Here is a 19,010-nt window from a genome sequence, read left to right on the forward strand (position 1 = left end):
CGTAACAAGCAACTATAACATCTCAGTGGAATACAATAATAAAAATGTATTCAGCTTGCAAGCTTAGGGGGTTCAGCTGATCTTGATCTGGACTTGGCTGATTCCAGCTAATCTCACTCACATGTCTGTTTCTGGTCAGGTGTGGATTGGGCAGACAGCTCTTCTGATCTGGGCTGGGTTTGCTCACATGTCCGGGAGTTCAGCTGGCTGTTGAATGATCTAGGAGAGCTTTAGCTAGGAAGACTGGGGGTCACTTGTCTCTGCTATATATGGCTTTTATTCTGAGGCACGCTAGACCTAGCCTGTTCTCCTGGCCGTGACAGAGGAGCAAGAATGAGAGCGAAGCCAGCAGTGCATGTATTTTTCAGCATTTTCTTGTATCGTGTTAATATCTCATTGGTCAAGGGAGTCACACGGCCAGTCAGAGTAGGAGGACACTGCAAGGTTACATAGCAGAATGTAGATACAGGGAAGGAGGAGACTCAGGCTCTGTTTGCAGTCAGACCCTGGAACCCAACTTGAGAATTGCCTGTTGAGATCACTGTCAACTGAGAGTGAGGAATGAGGTCAGACTTTTCACTATGCCATGGCCACAGACTGTACTTTTAGTTCTGATAAGCAATCTCACAGATAGATGCCTGGCCCAGGTCAAGTGAGAGAGTGTTCATCTGGTTCCCCACAGGACTTCTGTTATCTTTCTGTGGAATCATTTCAGGGCTGAAAGGATTATGGTCATCAGCTAGTTCTAGTTGCATTATGTTGGAAATGAATAAACAGAGACTCAGAGAGGTTAACTGGCCAGCCTAAAACTACTCAGCTAGCTAGAAGCCAAGCTGAGCCTGGAACCCAGATGTTCCTTTAATCTCATTGGGTTTTAATAACCTCAAAGAAACTGTGTTTGGGGTGAAGGGGAGGTGGTGGAAGGGATTGAAATTGTGTTTGCAATCATTGTATGTGAACAAATCACATTCCTTCTGGAGGGACTATAATAAAAGTAATTTTTAAAATAGATGATAGATGTCTTTGGAAGGACAAAGTAGATAGTTAAAAACTGAGTTGCTGAATACTGTGACTGGAGTTTTTTTGTTTTTTTTTTTGGAGGAAAAGTGGGGTGTGGTTTGAAGTGGGAAGGGCCCTCGGTTGGGTAAGTCATTTTCCTTACTACAGCCTTTGTTTCCCCACCTGTGAACATTAGAAAAGGAAAGCAAAATGAGGACTGCTTCACAAATTGGCATGTGGTCTTTGCACAGGGGCCATGCTAACCTTTGCATTGTTCTCGTTTTAGTATCTGTGCTGCTGAAGCAAGCACTGATGGGAAATCCTTGGTGATATGTTTTTGTTTTCGGGGTTTTCTCTCCTCTGCTCCCTCCACACTCCCAAGGATTTCTGCTGCAGAGGACTTCCGAGAAGAGCGGAAAGAATTTGTGTTCTAGCTCCGGCTTTGTCAAACAGCAGATAGAATCATGAGGCAGATCTAGCCTTCCAGAATAGGAGCTACGTTAACACCTAATTTAGCCGCCAGGGGTGGGGAACAATTTATTCTATATAAAACAAATTTTGCTCATGAAATTTTACCCAGTTAAGCATTATCAAATATACTAGATATTTTTTATGATGGAAATACTTCCACAAATATTACGTATATTCCCCTGATTTACTAAACAGAAAACAACGGAAACTTCGCACCCATTTAGACATCAGTTATTGAACTGGGTGGTAATACAGCAACGTGCTTTGTAAAGACCCATGTAGTGAAAGGCATTTTCTGTTGTTATTATTTGTGTTTGCTTAAGGACTGCTGGAGTATGTTGGACTACTTGCCATCAAACTGAGTTTTGACAGACATACTTTTTAAATTCTTTTTTTTTTTTTTTTTTTTTGGCGGTGACACAAGGCTTGTGGGATCTTAGTTCCCCCACCAGGGATGGATGGAACCCAGGCCCCCTGCAGTGGGAGCGTGGAGTCCTAACTACTGGACCGCTAGGGAAGTCCGACTTTTTAAATTCTTGTATTTTATTTTCAGAGTGTTTCTCCATACTTCCTTATTGTCAGTTGATTAGCTGTATTTTGGGGCTGCTCAGATAGATTTGTCCTCAGATCCATTCTTGACTGTTTCCTGTTCCGCTCCATGTTGCAAGGAACCATATTTCCCAGGCTCTCTTGCCCTCTGGTGTCCAAGGGGAGATGTAAGGGTATCTCTCCAGGCCCCTTTCTGCTTTCTTTGGTATCTCTAGGAACAGCTGTGTCTCTTCCATAGCTTCTGCTCCCACCAAACTTCTTCTTTTTCCACAGCAGCCTATCCTGTTCTAGTCTTGCTGGTTGTCCCCAGTCTCTGGGCTCTGACAACACCTCTTCCTTCCATCATCCCTCCTGCTTAGGCAAACTAGCAGTTCTCCACGGGTGCTGGTCTCTGGGCTGCCTCCCTGTTCCCTCTGTGGCCTCTCAGCCATTGCATCACTCTGTAACCATGCTCTTGACTTGAAAGATCTGGAGTAGTTTCTGTTTTCGGATTGTTTTGACAGATAACAGAGGTTGCCTTCTCTTGCAGCTGTCTCTCATTCTAATTTGCTTCTTGCCATCTACTCTGAGGACACCAGCCAGCTTAACCAGTTTACTTTATTGGACGTAAATATGCAAACCTGACTGAGCACTAGAGCAGAATAATCTAGAGCCTGGGCTCTGGCAGCACAATGTATGGGTTCCAATCCCAGCCAGACCACTCATTGGCTGTGTGACTGGGCAACTTTCTTAACCTTTCTGAGACTCACTCTTTTCATCTGAAAGATGAAAGTAATTGCAGTACCTATGCTGTCTCTTAAGGGCAACACCTATGGAGGGGAAAGGAAGGATGTGAGATTGGGCAGGGGGAGGAGCTGGGCTGCGATGCAGTCTTAACAGCAGCCTCAGTCAACCCCGCAGGGAGCTCTAAAGCGGGTCGGGCCTTTACTCACTGGTGTTGACTGCTGGAGGCCGCTGACAGGGGACGGTGCTTGACCTTGGGCGGAGCAGCTCTCGGAGTAGCAGGGGAATCAGTTCTTCAGTCCCCGGCGTGGTCTGGTCATTGCATCACAGTGTCCCCCACACGTTTCTATGTGTGCAGTTGTGAAAGATAAATGGCGAATCCGTGAGAAGTGTGTTGTTTGGTGCCTAGTACTTGGTGAAGTCTCAACAATAGTAAGTATCATTATTGATGGATTACATATAGAAGTCCAATAAGTGGACTTTATGATACCTAGTTAGGTATTTGGAGAGTTTTTCCTGACTTCCTGTCCATGACCCCATCCTAGAGAGTCCAGGAAAACCTGCATAAGTGGTCTGTGGGTAACCAAGGTGCTGTGGCTTCTGCACATACACTATTAAACACATTTATATTTTTATACTAATGTTAATGTGGTACCTTTAAATATGGCTTACCCATAGGTCCTTTTTTTTTTTTTAATAATATTTATTTTTGGCTGCATTGGTTCTTCGTTGCTGCGTGTGGGCTTTTCTCTAGTTGCGGAGAGTGTGGGCTACTATGTTGCGGTGCACGGGCTTCTCATTGTGGTGGCTCCTCTTGCTGTGGAGCACGGGCTCTAGGTGTGCAGGCTTCAGTAGTTGTGGCTCACAGGCTCTAGAGCACAGGCTCAGTACTTGTGGCACATGGGCCCAGTTGCTCTGCGGCCTGTGGGATCTTCTTGGACCAGGGCTCAAACCCATGTACCCTGCATTGGCAGGAGGATTCTTAACCACTGCGCCACCAGGGAAGTCCCCCATAGGTTCTTATATCTTTATTTTCTGAGGTATTCAGGTATTTAGCATCAAATTCGATAGGCATTAATACAGCCCTTGCTTTTTGAACACTTATCATGTAGACACGGGGCTAAGCATGCATTATCTCATCAGTTCTCAGGACAACTCTCTGGGTGCTAAGAGTCCCACTTAATGGTGAGGACCCGAGGTCAAGGAGGTTAAATGATCTGCCCAAGGTCACCCATTCAAGGAGTGGCAGCTAAGTTCCCCCACCAGGGCTGCAGCCCCAGACTCACATGCGCCTACGCTTTCAACTACACATTTTCACAATTTAAACAGCAGTAGGGGAAACCTTCTCCTCTGAAAATAACTCTAGCACAGTGTAGGTGTTGTTTTGGTAGAAACATTTCAGCTGCTGCCATAAAATTCGTCTCCCAAATGGCTCTGTGAGAGCAAAGCTGGGCAGACTCTGCTTGTGTTTAAGAAGCGAGCCTTATGGCTCAGCCACAACACAAATGATTTGTTTTCCTGGCCTTGTTGGCGAAGTGATTTAATTTCTGTATTTCCCTGAGGAAAAAGCTGAAACAAATAAATTTCTTTGTAATTGGATGTTTAAGGAGGAGCCACGTGGGAAAGTCATGATGGGAAGCCAGGTACGTTTTCATTCACTGAGTGATGCAGTGAGCAGGGCAGGGTCGGGGAGGGGGGTAAGTGCATGGGCAGAATTCACTAGGTAGTTTTACCTCCTAATATTTGGCTCTCTGCTTTTCATCAGTAAATGATTATTATAATCATCTAAAGCCCCACAAGCAAGGTGGGTGTTTAGGAAAGTGGGTGTCCATTGTTGTTGGAGTAGAGCAAGTTAGGTCACATTTCTTTATATCTGAATAGAAGTAATGCCTCTTTTTCTGTAGAAAAAAATACTTTTTCAAAATTGGGTGTATGGCACTAATGAGAAGTCTAGGAAGCTGTAAGGTCAGGGATTTCTAAAAGTGTATTCTGAGGATCTCTATTTCTTGGATATATCAGTTAGGATAGTTTGGGCCATCTATAGCAAAAATGTAAAGTGACTGTGACATAAAGTATAATATAACAGTGAAAATTCATGCAAAAATATTCAGAGTTAGGCCCTCTGTGATTTCACAGTATTGTCAAGAGTCCAGGTTCCTATCTTTCTGTCTCATCCTAATCCTGTGGCTTCCATTTTCAAGGTCACTCTGAGACCAGTTTAGTTTTGGCCACCATGTCTGCAGTCCAGATGGGCAACAGAAGGGAGGCCTCTTAGTGGAGGCAGCTCCCTCAGTTTCTGCAGCCTTCCTGGAAATTCCATAGAACACTTCCATTTATATTTCATTGGCCAGTATGTGGTCACATGGTCAGACCTAGCAGCAAGAGAGCCAGGCTGACAATACATTCTGTGATGTTGGGCATGTTACAGCCCTCTGAAACATGCAGTCACCTCATCCATTAAAAGGGTGCATGGTGATCCCTATCTCAGTGTATTCAAGAAACTATCTGAAAGTCACATACGACCATTGCTCATAATGCCTAACGCTGACATGGTACTAACCCTGTGCTGGGTGCAGTTCTCCACAAACCTGTGAGGTAGGTGCTCTGATGGTCCCATTCGTAGTTGATGCTACTGAGGCATGAAAAGGTTAAGTAACAAACCAAGGTGTTGCAGACCCGAGGTTTGCACCCAGGCACCAGGCGGCTGGTCCTGTCTCACAGTCAGGCTGAAGAATTGCCTCTGAAGTGTGAGTCACTTAAAAATGAGAGAAATAAAGGTCTAATTTTGACAGAATTGAGAGGGATGGGAACATGACTTAGGTTTTTAAAATTAAGTTTGGATTCTTAGTACAGAGCCTGCCCTGACAATTTAAATACCTATTTCTTGCAGGTGCATTTGACATTCAAAAGCAATCAGATTGTATTCTCTGTTCTTTGAGGGATTACTGGGTTCTGTGCATCTTGAAGGTTACATTTGCAATCAGCATTAATTTCATTGTTAAGCATTTTCCTTCACATTAGTTACAGGGTCCTTTCTTTTTCTTTTCGTTTTTTCGTCGTTTTTTTTTAAGACTAGTCGGGTTCTAGTGGAGATGGTAAGTTGTGAGATTAGGTGGGACAACGCACTCAAGTTCCTTGTTCAAAAAGCCGTATTAGCTGCAGAGAGTGAACTCAGAGCTTGGCTGAACCCTGTGGGTCGCTAATCTAGTGTCACAGAGCAGTGTGCTTTCTTCTTCCCCTTGAACTGGAGTGGGGTGAGGAAGGCACAGGACGTTAATTGATTCTCCCACTACATTTTATGATTCATTCAAGGGAGTCACACTAAACTCCATAAACAAAGGGAGGAATTCCCCTGGAAGCCAACGTCAGAGAAAATCATATGAAGAAAAAGATAAGTGATGTCCATTTGCTTTTCTATTTGTCTGAGTCCATTCAGGCTGCTATAACAACCTACCACAAACATGGTGGCTTATAAACAACAGACATTTATTTCTCAAGTTCTGGAGGCTGGAAGTCTGAGACCAGGGTGCCAGCACGGTCCAGGGAGGGTCCTCTCCTTGGTGCAGACATTCCTTGTATCCTCACATGCTAGAAAGGGCTCAGGAGCTCTCTGGAGCCTCTTTTTTATAAGAGCAGTAATCCTATCCTCCACCCTCATGACCTAAGCACCTACCAAACGCCCTACATCCTAATACGGACATCTTTGGTATTTCATGAATATTGGGGGGACACAAAATTCAGATCATAGCAATATTCAAGCAGATTTTTAAAAAGTCATTGCATGTAGAATGGTTATAATTTAAACAAAAAGTCATTTATTGGAGCAATATTTACGAAAAGAGAGCAGTGCTTGGGATGCTGCATAATGAGGCAGAATGTTAAAATGTTGGTGGGAGGACCCGTGTGCCTGGCTGTGATTACATGTTGGTTGGTGCCGTATGGATAAGGAATGGCAGCCTCGTCTTTAGCTCTTAGTATATTGAAATATTGGGATCTCTAAGTAGAGAGGAAAGGAAACGATAATGGAATTCAAGACACTGCACTTGATTTTCTGGCTTCCAGGGCATCACATGGGTTTAAAACCCTCCTTAATTGGCTGCATTTTTAATTAAAGGAAAACAGAAGGGGCTTTTCCTTTCACCTATACATGAGCCCATGAAGAAATCTCTGCCTTATCGTGTAATCCACAGGCCAGAGGATCGAGTTTGAATAGATCATTATTTACCCAGATATATTTATAAAATACTAGTAATTTCACTAGTAATAACTAATTTATATGGAATTCTTGCTATATGCCATGTACCATTTTAGTGTTTTACTTGTAATAACCCCTTTATCCTCACAATAACCCTTTGAAGTAGATACCATCATTACCACTATTTTACAAATGAGGAAACCGAGGCACAGAGATCTTAAGTAACTTGCCTAAAATTACACAGCAAGGGAGTCGCAAAGCTAAGATTCAAACCCAAGCTGCTTTTTAATCGGTACCGTACAACATTTCCCAAGTATCAGTCATTCATATACCACCTTCATGCTTTTTGCCATGATTGTATTCTCCTTCTATTATTATTTCTTGTTTTCCACTTTTATTTAACTGAAAATATAAATGTATTTAAAAAAGGAAATCTTCAATTATTACCTTAAATGGAAAACTATCCAGTGCCACAAATAGTAGAGATAGCCAATAAAAATTAAAAACTGAAAACCAAATAATGTCATTCAGTCCTAAGTAGATGCCAATGCCTGCTGAAACCCATGTCAGAGACCTGCCTTCACTGTACTGAGAGAGAGAAAGAGGAGAGAGAAGAGCAAAGGTTAGAGTCTGAAGACAAAGTTGAGGCTCTCTCTTTTTTTTATATATAAATTTATTTATTTACTTTTGCCTGCGTTGGGTCTTCATTGCTGCACACGGGCTTTCCCTAGTTGTGTGAGTGGGGGCTCTTCTTTGCGGTGCGCAGGCTTCTCATTGTGGTGGCTTCTCTTGTTGTGGAGCATAGGCTCTAGGCGCGCAGGCGCAGGCTCAGTAGCTGTGGCTCATGCGCTTAGTTGTTCCACAGCAGGTGGGATCTTCCAGGACCAGGGCTCGAACCCGTGTCCCCTGCATTGGCAGGCGGATTCTTAACCACTGCGCCACCAGGGAAGTCCTGAGGCTTTCTTTGATGTTATCAGAAGGGGTGTGTGTGTGTGTGTGTGTGTGTGTGTGTGTGTGTGTGTGTGAGAGAGAGAGAGAGAGAGAGAGAGAGAGAGAGAGAGAGAGAGAGAGATGGAGAGCCAGCTTTCTTGATTCCGTGTTACACTCTGGGAATCACTTGTCTAAAATATGAAGGTGTGGTGCTATCTTCAGAATTAGGGAAAGTGAAGCGGAGGATGCTGAGATGAATTCAGGCCTCTAACAGTTCAGCCAATCCAGGCAACGGTATTGTCTGAATTACTAACCCTAAAGTCACTCGCTAGTTCATCTGGTCCCTAGACGATCCTTTCAGGTTGCTTTGTGGAAAGGACTGTGGGGAGTTTTTACCAAAGTTATTATCTATAGAAGAAGGTCTAGTTACCCCTGAGTTTTAAACCAAACTATTAATACTTAGAAAATGGCCTTAAATTAAGCCTTGCTTCAACCTTGACACATACCTAGTGGTTTGAAACTTTAGAGAATCTTAGGCCTCTTTCAAGGACATATTGGAGATCATTGGAATGGTGTCCCTTTCTTTGTTAGTAGGATAACATTCTCTTTATATGTATATATATCAAGAGCATATATATATATATATATATATGCTCTCCATCATTAATTTAGGGTTATATTTTGATTATGGTGAGAAAAGCAGAAGGGATCTTTTCATCTCCCAGTTTAACATAAATTATGAGACTCTGTTTTCATGTAATGAAGAGGGATCTTCCTTTTAATTCACGGGTCTCTGTAAAAGCAATTCATAGACATCAGCAAGACTCATCAATGTTAACAATAAATTAATCTGCATCTGAAGGTTTTACTGATTATCTGATCACATAATTTCCACATATTCTGATTACACTTTTCAGATGCTTTACACATTATATGAATTCTTAATCAAGCTGATTCTATAAGCAGTGCCCTTTCTATGCAGGGTGAGCCTTGTCACGGAGAGAGTGCAGCTTGACGAAAGGTTTAGCAGAAGATGGTGAATGAAACTGGCTTCATCTTGCCCAGCATCCCTATTTCATTTTTAAATATTAATATAGCTGCACATAGACAGCATGATATTAAACATAACTTATGTGGCTGGTGAACTATTACAACTGTTTGCTGTTCAGTGTGCTGGTGAACTTCAGAAAGCTTCTGATGGATGTTAGGCCGGATTAGTTGCTCAGGGTTAGGGAGCAGAGGTGGGCAGCTTGGGGAAGGACAGGTGAACATTTGTCTGCACTAAAGCTGCTACGGATTGTGTCTCCAAGGGGCTGCCACTCCACTCCAGCCAGGACAGTGTGGTGGGCTGGATGGGCTGCTGTTCGGTGGCAAAATAGAGAACACCTTCATTTGCAGGTTTATCTGGTGGTGCTGTGATGGGTTTCATCTGATCATAAATTGTGGTCAGGGCCGATCTCTAACAGTTCTACTGGGGTTTATTTATCTATCTATATCTATCTATATGTCTATATCTATAGATATAGATATAGATATAGATATATAGAGAGATGTTTTATTGAAGCATAGTTGATTTACAATGTTGTGTTAATTTCTGCTGTACAGCAAAGTGACTCAATTATATTTATAAATATATAAATTCATTTTTATATTCTTTTCCATTATGATTTATCATAGGATATTGAATATAGTTCCCTGTGCTATACAGTAGGACCTTGTTGTTTATCCATTCTCTATATAAAGGCTTATATCTGCTAACTGCAACCTCCCAGTCCATCCCTCCCCCAGCTCCCCTTGGCGACCACCAGTCTGTTCTCTATGTCTGTGAGTCTGTTACTGTTTTGTAGATAAGTTTGTGTCATGTTTTAGATTCCACATATAAGTGATATTATATGGTATTTGACTTACTTCATTTGGTATGATAATCTCTAGTTGCATCCATGATGCTGCAGATGGCATTATTTTGTTCTTATTTAGATCCAGCCTGTGACTAGGTTTTAGAAACCAGAACTAGCTCTGGAAATGTGTCCTGGTTTCAGGAATAAGATTAGTGAAGGTCGGGGTAGTTAGATTCTCAAGGCATGGAACACGTCTGTTTACTCACCAGTGTACACCTGGCATCTGACACAGTACTGGGTGTATGGCAGGCACTCAGGATTTAAATAACATGTCGAATCAATGAGGGAACAGAGTTAAACTAAGCAACTGATATTTCTGGCATCATATCATTTTTGCTTGGGGACAGGAAACCACAACAAAACTGGTGTGTGTGTGTGTGTGTGTGTGTGTGTGTGTGTGTGTGTGTGTTAGAGCTTCCTTAAGAAATAAAATCAATTTCAGTTTTTGGAACTGAAAAAGAATACAGAGAGTTATCTTGGAGTGAGTGGCTGGTTTCCCACAATAAGTTTCCCTGATTGAAAAAGATATCTCCAAGCTCTTTCAGAGACAGAGAAAGAGATAACGATGACTTCTGTCCCTTTCTTTTTCATGTCTGTGCAGGAAGAAAGAGACTGCCAGGATTTAGAACAGAGAGAAGCCATGTGGAAAACAAATAGTTTTCTTCTAGACTGTGGGTCTCAAGGATTAGTAGAATATACGAGGAAATAAGGTTCTTTCTCTTGGGAAATTACTAATGCTGGCGGCTTGAAATAGCATGAAAAAGAGTTTCAGTAGCGGCCGGTCTTCAGATAGTTCGCTGGAGAGAAGAGGGGCCCAAGTTGAGTGAAAGCAGAAGGAAAAGTCATGTTGTGTTAGTGAGCAGTTAAAACAACGCAGCCTGGAACAGAAAGGCAGCCCCCATGTTCTTAGCACCTACTGTGCATCAGGCTGTGGGATATACATATAAATATTAACTATTTTGAGACAGCTGTTATTTGAGATGTCTTATATTTTTCAGATAGATGCTATTATCCCCATTTTACACATAAGGAATCTGAAATTTATAAGGAGGTCTATGATCAGTCCAGAGACACATTAACAGCTACTATGTGTAATGGGGCTAAAGTTTGAACCCAGACCTGTCTGATTCAAAAATCCAAGTTCTTTTCCCGGGTGAAGCCATTTTTTCCTTTCTTATAATTGTATTCTATATTTAGCAATTATCTCAAGTGGTTCATAGCTTTTACCAATTTTACAGGAAGAGTTCTATTTTTATAGGGAAGGTAATGTTGGATTGCGGACTCAATGTTTGGGTTTTCAGCCAGCTATGCCTGGGGGGCAGGGGGGAGTCATGGTGATGGTTGGGGGAATATCCAGGTGGTCCAAATCCTTGATATTCAAAGCATGCACCTGGGACCAGCCACAGCAGCGTCACCTGGGAGCCTGTTAAAATATAGGGTCTCAGGCCCCACAGCCAACCTCTCAAATCACAGTCTGCATTTTTCAACAAAATCCCCAGGTGATTTGTTTGCGTGTAAAAGTTTGAGGAGCTCTGGTAGAAATTACTGTGATTCCAAAGCAGCTGAGTGGTTGGCATATTATGTGAAAGCAATGATACTAGATAATGCCAGTAATAAGTTATTATCCCAGTTTATTGAGTACTTACTGTATACCAGATGATATGTTAAGAGTTTTATGTAGATTTTCTTATTTAAAAAATTTCATTAACCTGGGTAGTGGTGGTTTTTGTTCCTCTTTTAGAGATGAGAAATCTAAACCATACGGAGGTTAAGTAACTTGTCCCGAATTAAGTAACTCTGATGCCAACTCCGGTGTGTCCGATCCCAACCTGTTGCTGTCCAGCTTAACTACAAACCAGGAGCTCCTGATCACTGGTGTCTGACTGTTGATGATAGGGAAGTTTGAATTACAGCACAGAGCACTGCCAGTTTACAAATCAAGTTCTGTGAAATGAATTTTACTTTACTGACTCTAAATGGTGAGACAAAAATAAGGTTGTCTTTCTTGAATACTATCTGACATTGCTTATGCCATGCATTGTCTATTTTATTTTTCTTGGAGTAGAATAAATTTTAGACAAAAGAACTTAGGAAGCATTTTTTTTTTTTTCTTTTTGCGGTACGCGGGCCTCTCACTGTTGTGGCCTCTCCCGTTGCGGAGCACAGGCTCCGGACGCACAGGCACAGTGGCCATGGCTCACGGGCCCAGCCGCTCCGCGGCACGTGGGATCCTCCCAGACCAGGGCACGAACCCGTGTCCCCTGAATCGGCAGGCGGACTCTCAACCACTGCACCACCAGGGAAGCCCTAGGAAGCATTTTTATTGTTCTCTGGATTCTGTTCTAACTTTAAAGATAACTACCTTCTTTACTTTTTACTGATGATTATTAATAAGATACGATTCAATAATCCTAATCATATTGATAGACTGACTTGATACTGATAATCAGTAATGCAATAAATATGTTGAACGCAGCTAGCATGAAGAGTTAGGGGAGCATTGCTGAGTACATAAGTTCATGTGATAGCTTTTGTTGCTTTTTTCTTCACAGAGTGCTCCTTTTTTTGTTTTTGTCAGATCTTTTTGTTTCATGATTCCCTAGGTGGATGATGCATATGGACTGAATTGGCAGTGTTTGTTAGAATGTCATTACCATGCTTTAATGTTCTCTGCTAATTTGTCCTTTGTTCCCTAGAACAGTGAGCTGACTCCCATGAGTTTACTGGGTTGTGGGCTTTAAACTTTCTCTTTAGCAAGGTTGGGAGGACCAAAGGCACTGTTGTTTTGGTCTTCAATCCATAGACTTTTGGGAAAAAAAGAATGCAAAAATGTGATTTTTGTGTGTTTTCGGGATTTGGGGGAGAGGAAGAATGGAAGAAGGAAGATCTGCCTGAACCTAAACATTTTCTTGTTTATCATGTCACAGTAAAAGAATATGCTAATCCTTTCTTAAATTTCTAGATAATCATAAATAGATTTAATATACTATTAAGAGCTACTAGGAGGAAAGATGCTATGGAAGTATATTAAAGGCAATTGGAAAGGATGGCATTTACTTTGGAAACACAACCTTTATTCATGTTCACTGCTCCTATAGTATTTCATTGTAGTAACACTGGTGTATCTTGTTGAGCTTGCTTACCTGGCAGTGTCAAGTATATAAAGCTGTCTGTACCAACTAATTAAAAAAAAAAAGCTAAACTATAAGCCTTTTCTTGTTCTCAGTAAAAATTTTTATATCCTTACCATTTGAAAAGGCTGTTCTGTAAATTCACAGACCTTTCCAGTAGTGTGCTGGTAAATGTTTAACAGCTGGCTCTGAGAAGGCGGAGAGGGAAGAAGCTTGTTTTGTATTGTCTGCCGATTGCTGTGGTGTAAATACTCCCACTGTGACTGGAGATGGGAAGAAGTACACCCAGCTGTTTCCTGCAGGAGGTGCAAGTTGGCTCAGCACACCAGTGATTTAAGCACCAGGAGATTTGAAAGGGAAGAGGCAGTTAGAGAGAGACAGAGGACAGACAGGAAAACTAAAGCATGTAGAAAACAGTAAGAAACTTAGAGCAAGTTGGGAGGTGCAGGGTTCTGTTAAAGGACTTTGAGTATAAGTGTCTATTCTTTTCCCTGAAACTGTGGAGATGAAAAAAAAAATTTACTAACAGTGGGGGAAAACTTTACTAAAAGTAGGAAATGGCTGTAGGCCAGAAGACTGAAGAATATCTGCCAAATTTGGTGACCTTTGGAGCAAATCCAAAGAATATCAAAGTATGTCTCTCTTAAAGCCCCAGGAGGCAGAGGCTCTGTAAGACCAAGGCAGAAAGCCTTTACTTGGAAGACAGCTTGGAGGTACAGGTGTGTCTCTGGGAATGCAGCCCTTGTTTCTGGTTTGATGTTTTCTTTGTTTCTTGATTATGCAATATCCTCCGTGTTTCTTCTTTTTTTCCTCTATAATTTAGGTTTATATTGTGAACTTTACTTGCTTGTGGTAATAAATTATATTACTTATTATTTTTATATTATCAAGATTTATAATATTTTATTTTTTAATAGTTACTATACCTTTGTTTTTTCCAGCTTTATTGAGATATAATTGACATATAACATTGTGTAAATTTAAGGTATATGAGTATGACACGATGATTTGATATACATATATATTGTGAAATGATTACTACAATAAGGTTAGCACACTCATCACCTCACAGCATTACCTTTTTTTGAAATTGAAATTTAGTTGATTTAGTATGTTGTGTTAGTTTCAGGTATACAGCAAAGTGATTCAGATATATATATATATATATATATATATATATATATATATATATATATATACACTCCAACTCAGGGGTTGGAGTTTGTATTTTTCTAATGCAGCCTTGTGACATAATTTATTTTATAAGCAATTTAATTGCTATTTTACAGATGTAGAAATACCATCCCATGTCTTCTGGATCACCTCCTAAGTAAAATATTTTTCTCAACCTATTATAGTGGTCTCTTCAGGAGAGTATTATACTTATAATTGCCTTTATTCAGTAGAATCTGTATTTATGAACAAAAGACATAGTTTTTCAATTATGTTAAATATCTTATTATTACAAGCATTAGGGGAATATACCTCACTTTAGAAAGAAGTCTGTCTTTAAAGGGACATGATTTGGAAAAATAACTTGTGTGCCATAGTTTGTTCTGGAGTAGTCAGGGCGGATGAATGAGGGGTCATTGTGACAATTATCTCAGTGGAGCAGCTGTGAACTGCCAGTCTATCCTGAAAACCTGCTTTTTCACCTAAATGAGAACGGCAGGATGGATGTCCAGGGATTGCTGGGCGCGCAGGGCTCAGGGATTTGAGGGGAGGGGAGGCGTTGAGGGGGAGGGGAGGCGTTGAGGGGGAGGGGAGGCGTTGAGGGGGAGGCAGTCAGGTTTTACGTGCTTTGCTGGGGGCACACAGCTCAGTTTCTTCCTCTTGAATCACGTGTAAACTGGTTGAAATGTGCACATATGGGTGCGGTTGGTATGGCGTTTGGGTGGTGGTTACTCCTGCCTTGGCATCGGTATTTTGGCTGGGGTGCCCACTCTGTAGGATACATTGGCTGAATGTTCATCCCTGAGATCTGACGTTCAACTTTGGAGGGCAAATGGGTGACCTGGTACAGCCGCTTGACCACCAGAGCAGCTGCAGGGGCTCCAACAAAGTGCTGGACTGCTTGAGGGCTGATACCGTGCTGTAGCTCGTTTTCTAGCATATGAATGGAATGAAGGAGATGCCCATTAAATACACGGATAGTCTGCTTCTGTTCCTCATGTTTCTCTTTGGAAAACACATTTACCGTTTAATAATGCATAATCTAGAAATTGATCACACTGGAATTTCATAGAGATTAGTATAATTTGGAGGTAGACAGGAAGCCTAATATTTAATGGCTTTTCTAAGTGCTTTGAAAACTCATCGTAATGTCAGGTGTGTTGCTTAAGAATTGGCAAGTGTAATCTAAAGTTATTAGCACTTCCCAAATCTGTCTCACAAAATACAATTCCCTCTGGATGCCCCTCAAATAAAGGGTCCCATGGTTAAATAATTGGGGGAAAATGCATAAAATATTTCTTTTAATATATGGATGATGAACATGAGCGTATTAAAAACAGAAATTCTGCCGTGTAGGAGTCTGTTGACATTAAGTTAGGTTGACCACCCTGAATCTTTACTCTGGAACCTTGTTTTGTAAAACATTTTACATTCTCTGGCACATTTGGGAAAAAGCTGATTTTCATTTTATTTTGTTTTATTTTTAGCCATGCTAGCACTTGCGGGCGGATAAATCAGGAGACATGTATGTGTGTGTGTGTGTGTGTGTGTGTGTGTGTGTGTGTGTGTGTGTGTGTGTGTGTGTGTTAGTACCTTAATTTGATGTAGAATTAAAATACTCTTTTGTTTTTTTTTTTTTTTTTGCGGTACGTGGGCCTCTCACTGCTGTGGCCTCTCCCGCTGCGGAGCACAGGCTCCGGACGCGCAGGCCCAGCGGCCATGGCTCACGGGCGCAGCCGCTCTGGAAGATCTGGGATCTTCCCGGACCGGGGCACGAGCCCGTGTCCCCTGCATAGGCAGACGGACTCTCAACCACTGAACCACCAGGGAAGCCCCTAAAATACTCTTGAGATTTATTTCTAGGGCCAAAGTCTCCACATTTTACTATCTTTGCAAAGGATATAATCTCCAGATCTCACTCTAGATATTAGTTCTTATTTATTTTTCTTTAGATCAGCATTAGTTGTAACTTAAAAACGTAAAAAGTTTTCTTTTTTTCTTGGACACTGAAGGTGTTACAGAGGAGGAAAATAGGCAAAAGGTGGCAGCCAGATGGGGAAGTTGAAACAAAGATTCTCAGCAGCTCACAAGTTATTACAGTTCCTGAATGTGGATAATCATTTGGGCCTTCCTTTAGGTTTATAGCTTGAATTTTCATAGCCTTCATTACAGAAGAACCAAAGATTTAAGGACGAGTTCAGGTGTAGGTTTCAAATTTTCCTCTTCCTGTTGAGAAACCCCAGCCTCTGATCAAGTGGCACTTCTTGCTGGGTGTGAGGCCTCTTACTCATTCCCGGGCAGTTATTTGGCAAGATGCCAGTCAAAAGCATTTGCTATATTTGTCGTTGTGCTTGGAATAGTGAAAAGAGTCTTTCTCGGCCACTGTGTCTGGATATTTTGTTGTGGCTGTGGGCACTGTTTGCCCAGACTCTTACTTTGTGGCCGGGGGTGGGACTCTGCAGGGAGGATCAGTATCCTTACAAGTGCGGGCTGCCTGGGGCTTATTCATCCTGAGTCTCTTGCCCCCTCCTCCCCTTCTGGAAAGAGTGAGCTTATCCCAGACCTGTGATTGCCCTGCAGTTCTCAGCCTGCACCAGGCAAGCTCTCAAGAGCCTGTTTCTGACTGGGTGAAGTTTAAAGCCTACTTACTGCTTTTCAGGTAAGAGAACATACTGAAAACTGGCCTTATGAACAGAAGTTAAGGTTTACTGAGGGAGGTCATTTTGATAATTTTATGTTTTTTTTTTTAAAACTTGTAGTAGGGCTGTCACAGTTTTATTTTTGTGGTCCCTGAAGGTAAGCAGGTACCGGTTTATGAAGTGGCAGAAAAGAAAATACTTGTTTGTTTTTAAACTTCTTAGACCATTCAGACTTTTCATGAAGATTATTTTATTTATTCATTACTGATTTTTTTCTTTAGATTTTATAATAAGGGAGAAACCTAAGACAAAATAAGATAACAAAGCACATTAGACACTATCGTTTTGTAATTCTGGCATTAATTAGATACAGATTTATTTTGATGTCTCTTTTTATAAAATTTTCCTAAACTTGACTGGAACGCAAATAGATTTTTCAATAAGGCATTTGTCTGTATGATTTGATTGGCTGGTAGGATTTTTGTGTGTCTATCATTTAGCATTTTGCATATTTAAAAATTAACCACCTATATAGGGGTATATGAGAAATCTCTGTACCTTCTGCCTAGTTTTGCTTTGAATGTAAAACTACTCGAAAAAATTAAGTCTAACAACAAAAAAATCAACCTGTCTCTTGAAAATGTTTTCTGTGAATACCTAAATATGATGCAATATAGCACAGTGTTAAACATTTTTCCATTATGCATGAATTATTAAAAAAACTAAATTACTTTTGTTTTCGTAATTAGTAATGAAAGTGTGGGACAGATTTCAATGTCTTATATTTTGATTGCCATTTTTTAAAAAACTATATTAAGATAGGCAAAATGATTATTTTAAAAATTCCCTTCCTAAATAAGAAGTGAGAATGAAAATATGCTTTGTACTTATTGTCTTGGAAATGTACTTATTCATTGTCTTGGAAAGTTGATTGGACGATATGTAAAATTCCTTCCTGAAATAAAAGTGGGAATCAATAACTTAGAAAATTGGTTTTTGGTAATCATATTTTTAAAAACCATTTTTCACATAGTTGCATATATTTATAGACAAAGAAATGATGTTGAAGTATGAAACTTGCAGTGAGTACGGAGTAATTGGCTTCAGATAATTTAGAAAAATCTTTCGTATTTGTGTACTTTGTTTTGTTAGGAACATCTTAGTATCTTTCAAGACATGTTATTATAAAAGAAAATGTAAAACCTTTAGTTTTGTGTGAACCATGACTAGCCACAGATATTTGAGCATGAAACAGTTTCTATTACAATGGCTGAAATAAACAAAACATGGTCATTAAAATACACTTATTCTAGACAGATGTATATGTGATACATGAATAAAATGCAGCGTTCCACATTCCATGGTTGTTTTTAAGGGGGATGAAGAATTTTCCCAGCTGTCTTACAGCCGAAAGAGAGGTGGTAGCCTGAGAACTCCTCTGATAGTTACCTGTTGGAGAGAACATTTTATACCCTTTTTACATTAAAGAGCAATTACATGTGAAGTGATCCCCTCTCCAAAGATATATGGAATATTTCTAGACCCGTTGGAAAATATGAAACTTTCAAAGGTGCTCGCAGCAGGTTCCGGTGTGTTTATTGTGATAGACCCTCCAGGGTGTCAGGGGTCCAGGCAGCTCTCTTTCCCAGTTGGGGGCGAGGTCGCAGCATTGCAGGGAGGAAGCAGTCGTCAGGGGAAGGTGCTTACAGGAGACAAGGGGCCAACAAGTCTTCATATGACTCACCTGTGTACCTACACTTGTCCTCTGTGTCTGAAGTTAAAGCTGCTACTGGGAAGACCTAGGTCCCCGAAGCTGGACCTACAGGCTCATCATAAGATCATGCCACTGCTTTTCACACTTGAATGTGTGTATGAATCATCTGTGATTTGGTTAAACAGCAAATTCTAATACAGCAGGTGTGGGATGAGACCTTAGACTCTGCATTTCTAATAAACTCCAAGGGGCTGCCGATGCTTCAGGTTCAGGGACCACTCTTTGACTACCAAACACCTCCCAGACGATTATTTTGAACTTAATGAACACTGTCTAGTCGACGCCAAGCAATGAGTTTGTGAAGCAAATGACAGAGAATGTGATTGAGGTGAACTGACTAGCCTTAGACACCGGCCCTTCACAGGTGATATAACAGGTGATGTGTCACCCTCTGTTTTCCGGGGAAGGAATGTGCAGTATCATAACCTCTGATGAGCCTCCACAGATGTCCTTTCCGGGACTCGTTACCGTTGGCAGCCCTGCCCCTTGCCTCTCAGGACAGTCTCGCTCGAGTTGCCACAACTATCC

General features: G+C 41.2%; 1 protein-coding gene and 1 non-coding gene across 3 annotated transcripts in view; one reads left to right on the top strand and one right to left on the bottom strand.

The window, feature by feature from the left end:
- Window positions 1–19,010, top strand: part of PLCB4 (phospholipase C beta 4) — a 418,294-nt gene that overhangs the window by 85,607 nt on the left and 313,677 nt on the right. Inside the window, exon 1 of one of the 2 annotated variants that reach the window (XM_060122523.1) lies at window positions 16,504–16,728. The exons of the other annotated variant lie outside the window; for it this stretch is intronic. The gene's annotated coding sequence lies outside the window, so the exon portion shown is untranslated. Of the gene's footprint in view, window positions 1–16,503; window positions 16,729–19,010 lie in introns of those variants that run through there. 2 annotated transcript variants of the gene reach the window in all.
- Window positions 1,206–1,309, bottom strand: LOC132506600 (U6 spliceosomal RNA). Its single transcript, XR_009535915.1, has one exon. It is a non-coding gene; the product is annotated as a U6 spliceosomal RNA (small nuclear RNA).

The sequence above is a fragment of the Lagenorhynchus albirostris genome, chromosome 15, assembly GCF_949774975.1.
Source record: "Lagenorhynchus albirostris chromosome 15, mLagAlb1.1, whole genome shotgun sequence".
Lineage (NCBI taxonomy): Eukaryota > Metazoa > Chordata > Mammalia > Artiodactyla > Delphinidae > Lagenorhynchus > Lagenorhynchus albirostris.